A 5,000-nucleotide genomic window follows, 5' to 3' on the forward strand; every position below is an offset into this window, starting at 1 on the left:
ATTTATGTTCGTACCTTGTTATGTACTATCCTCCCTAATATTCCTTGTGACCCCGGTACACCTGGTAATAAAGACATATTCTATTCTATTCTATTTTGATGTCTTCTTCTTTTTTCTTCTTTTCTTTTTTTCATGTTTTTGTTGTTGTTGTTGTTGTTTTGTTTTGTTTTTTGTTCTGTTTGTTGTGCCTTTCTATCTCATCTTCTGCTTCATTTCAGCAACATTGCTTCCCGATTCCCACATACACATCCAAACTATCGAGTTTGGTGGAAATCCGAATGATTGAGAAGGGAAGCGAGTGTCCATGGGTTCGAGAACCGCATGGACAGAGATTTTACATCCACCCCTACCCTGTCCCTACAGTAGACCTTAAGTGATGGGCTGAGTACTAGTCTTTCGGATAAGATGAAAACGGAAAAAAACCCAAAAAACAAAAACAAAGCCCTGAATGCAGCATGCACTTTCCGTGCGTGAAAGAAGCCACCAGCAATTTAAAGGGCTGTCCCTGGTCAATTTCTGTTTATAAAAATATAAATAAATAAATAAATAATCCGCCTTGGAAGTAAAACAAAACAAACGAAAAGAATTACCTACAGAAGAGAGAGAGAGAGAGAGAGAGAGAGAGAGAGAGAGAGAGAGAGAGAGAGAGAGAGAGAGAGAGGAATGATACTAAACTGTCGCGACATACTTTCATCGAGTAGAGCAGCGCGAATTTCACACGGATAACAAAAATAAATGCTATAATTCAATTTAGTAATATTTTGTTGCTATCCCAGGATCAGCAGTTCAGAAGATTCTTTCTTTCTTTCTTTCCTTCTTTCTTTTTTTCTTCAGTTTTATGATTAATCTAATAACAGGGTTATATACCTATTACGCTGAACAGGCTAGTTTGGTATCAAAAATGTAACAAAAAAACCAAAACAATGAAAGTCATGGAAAGGATGTTTTCACGGCAGAATTGTTTAAGTGTTCATGGACTAGAATAGAGGGGTCGGTGTTACGTCATTAAACGCCACTTTTAAAAAAGGATAGCTTTGTTGCGTTCAAAAACAAGGAGTGATCGTTTGTATATGTAAAGGAGAAAAACCAAGGAACATCATTTAGAAATGGGGCCCAATATCACTGCTGCTCGAATACAAAATGGGATCATCTGTTGGGGACAGTCGGCGTTGGGATGGTCCCAAAGGCCAACTAGCCCCCAAGGCTGCAACACAAAGAGCTAGTGCAAACGTACCTCCAAGTTTGAGAGTCATAGTCCTTCATAAAACACTAAACTGTAGATTAATTCTGTCACAACTCATGACAATCACGTGTGAAGTTCTGTTTTGTACATGCCCTTCCCCACTCCTCTCCCCGATTGCTTGTCTTTTTGTATGTGTGACTCCCGGTTGTACGTTTTTCACGTGCAATCGTGCAGTCATGTGTTGCGTTCCTGTCACTGCTGAACAGAGGTTCAAGCCTTTCTGTTCTGTCAGTGACACTTCTCTAGGCTTTTGCGCCCGCGGCCTTCTTGGAGGAAGGTCGTGTCTGTTTGGGTTTGGGGCTTTTTGCCCAGTTGGCACCCTCAAGTGAAGATGGCTTTTCCTCCGGGTGGCCCTGTATCTATGTTCTGTGTGCTCCAGCTCAGAGGGAGTGCCCTGCTGGACGTGTCTCGTCTTTTTGTTTTATTTCCAGCGTCAGGGTAGTAGTACCTGGTTGGCAGTTTGCAGCGTCCCACTTCCTGTGCCATTTTTCCTTCCACCTGTGTCGGCCGGGTAGCATTGGTGCTGCAGTTGTCTGTTGTCTGCAGTTTTCCCCGCTGCCCTCTTCTCGTCACTGTCATCGTGTACCCGATTTCATCGTCCTCGTTTTCTTCAGTCTTCGTTGTCCACGTCATCATTTTTTTGGGGGGTGGGGGGGGGGGGGGGGGTATCATCTGGTGTTGTATGAGTGTTTCAGGTTTTCTTTGTTTATCAACTGTCCTGAGTGCACAACATTCTTCAGACTGTGTTCTTCGCTGGACGGATGTGTCTTCAAGCTCTGTGGGGTTTTTTTGTGGGTTATTTATCCATTTTGTTGTCTAAGTGTATCAGTTGTTGTGGCTGTGATTGTGGTTTCATTTGGCAAGTTCTGTGTGTGATTGAATAAATGTATGTAAACCCTGAATTATTTTAGTCTGTGTTTGTGTTGTCAGGGTGTCAGTGCTGGGTTGGGTGGGGGTTTCTAGTCCGCTCACTTATACAGCGTGACAAATAACCATTGCAGTGGGACCAGCCGCCGTGGCGAAGTGGTTAGCGTCGCGGACTGACGGCTGGGAGGACGCGGGTTCGAATCCCAGCGGAGGTGGGTTTTTCGGCCCGTGGCCGGCTCCTGCCCAGAGTTGAGTGTGTTGTGGGCTTAAATGGGGAGACTGGGACCACACAGTCGAGTGTCATCCACTTCAAGGATGCGTCTTTGGGTGTGTTGCTCTAATTACCTGACCAACACTGCAAGTGTCTGTATCTCTCGGGCCTGGTTAACGCCGGGATATCATTATGACAGGAAGCGTAGAGTACAGCCTTGTCACGCAGTCCCAAACCAAAATGGACCTCCATAGCAACATCGTCTTCATCATCGTCATCCTCCTCCTCCTTCATCGTCATCAATATAAAAAAAAAATATATATATAGTCTCAAAGTCTGTGGCCTTTCATGCCCTGCTCTCATGGTGACCTCAGTTTCGATACCCCTCCACTTCCGTGCTTGGGGTGAGTCCTGTCAATGTCGTCAGTGTCGGCAGATTCATGGGTGGCTGTTGTTTGAGGGACGTGGTGGCGGTCTCCACTCTGGGAGGGACGCTCACTCAGTCTGGCTCCGCGACTAAGCCATTATTGTCGTTAGTAGGGGGCTTAGTAGGTGGTGTCCTAAGTACGTTAAAACAGAACAGGCACCACTGAACACCACCGAAGTGACTCAGCAGCAGTGCAGGGTCTCCTCTGGTGTGTGGCCTCCTGGCGACCTAACATCGATGGTTCCCTGTGGACTGCCGACGCTGGAACTGCGACGGACGAACCCGGGTGTGGCCGTGTATGGGGGAATCCAAATGAGCGGAGTGGGAGTAATGCCACTGAAACGGTGCAGATGATGGGGCAGCAAAAAAACAACAACAAAAAACAAAAAAAACATTGCAGTGGAAACATCGTTGATCAATACTGCTCTGTTTACTGTTGGCCCAGTTTCGGTTGAGCTTTTGTCAATGTGCACAGCCACATAATGCATAAATTATCATACAAACATTATTTAACATGCGTGTCATTACTCATGATCAGAGCAGGGAAGGTACCAGAAATTAAAGTAAGATTTTGATTAGCCAACAACATGAATAAAAGACTAACGACAGTAAAACAATTGTCTCCGTACAACAGGACACATGCCTGTGTGCATGTGTCACATGAAGATAAATGTATTCATTGTTCTTTGTACTGTTGTTGTTGTTGTTGTTGTTGTTGTTTGTTTTTTTGTTTTGTTTTGGTTTTTTCTCGAGGCCTGACTAAGCGCGTTGGGTACGCTGCTGGTCAGGCATCTGCTTGGCAGATGTAGTGTAGCGTATATGGATTTGACCGAACGCGGTGACGCCACCTTGAGATACTGATACTGATCTTTGTACTGTTGAAACAGATATGTCTTTATTGCTTTTTTTTGAAAGTGGGTTTTGATCTGATGTGGCGAATGTTGTTGTTGTTTGTTGTTGTTGTTTCGTTTCCTTGCTTTTTTGGCAGTGAGTTCCATTGCCTGGTTGCAGCGAAAGAAAAAGCGCGTTCTCCAGATATCTTTGTGCGCGTTTTGGGTATACTATGAATTAGTTTATCTGCAGACAAACGAAGTGGCCGAGAAGGCGAGTAGACAGAAAGAAGATCGAAAATATAGTTTGGTGAAGAATCTGAGAAGAAATTATGACAAAAAGAGAGATAGTTTATAGTGTATGCGTGCTTCAACGGGGAGCCAGTAAAAGATTCTAAGTAGAGTCGTGACGTGGTTTCGTTTCATTGCTTTGAGTGCAGCTGAATTCTGTACCTTTTGCATCCTATCCCAGCATCGCTTGGGACAGCCAGCAAGAAGAGCATTGCCATAATCTCGCCTTAACACACACACACACACACACACACACACACACACACTAACACACACTAACACACACTAACGCACACACTAACACACATTGACACAAATACACACTAACACACATTCACAAAAATCTGGCCAAACAGTCGTTTCTCATTTACGTTCGGCTTTAACGTCCATCCAATTCAAATGACGCATACGTCCCGCTGGGATAAGCACCCCAGGAATGTAAAAAGGGGCAGGGGGTGGTGGGTATGGGGGCTGGGGGGGGGGGAACCCATCTGACACTATACCGACACCACCATAACAACTCCCCATTACGCGGGCATCGAAAAGGTCAACTTTTATGTCGAGTGTTTGATGTATGTTTTGACTGCAGGCTGGGCGCCTATCCAGTGGTTAGAATTTCTTTTAATTCATAAAATTGAGCGCCCATTTAACTTTCATTTCATGGAGGAGGCAGAGTTGAAAATGCACACACAGACACAGACAGACAGACAGACAGACAGACAGACACACACACACACACACACACACACACACACACACACACACTTATGGCTATATTAATGGGATTAAATCACTTACTAGATCTTCCCATTACCATATTTCGAGTGTTATTTTGTGTCGATTCTAAATCTGTATTACAAGCATTAAAATCTTTTAATCTGAAGACAAGAAGAGAACTCGGAACAGAAAGTCGTCATATAATTCATGTTTTGACAATCCGTGGTACAAAGATTAATTTTTGTTGGATCCCTTCTCACGAAGGGTTTCTGGGAAATGAGCGGATGGATCGTTGTGCGAAAAAAGGCGCAATGAACATTTACAATGCCATAGAAATTAGTATTCCATATTCATTACTAGAAGGGTATTCTCTGCTGGAGAAAACTTGCTGGAACTATGTCAATAAACTAAAAA

General features: G+C 44.1%; 1 protein-coding gene across 1 annotated transcript in view; it reads left to right on the forward strand.

Moving 5' to 3' along the window:
- LOC143296167 (arginase-1-like) overlaps positions 1 to 5,000 on the forward strand; it is a 29,673-nt gene that overhangs the window by 1,043 nt on the left and 23,630 nt on the right. The gene's annotated exons all lie outside the window — the stretch shown is intronic.

This window comes from Babylonia areolata, chromosome 21, assembly GCF_041734735.1.
Source record: "Babylonia areolata isolate BAREFJ2019XMU chromosome 21, ASM4173473v1, whole genome shotgun sequence".
NCBI lineage: Eukaryota > Metazoa > Mollusca > Gastropoda > Neogastropoda > Buccinidae > Babylonia > Babylonia areolata.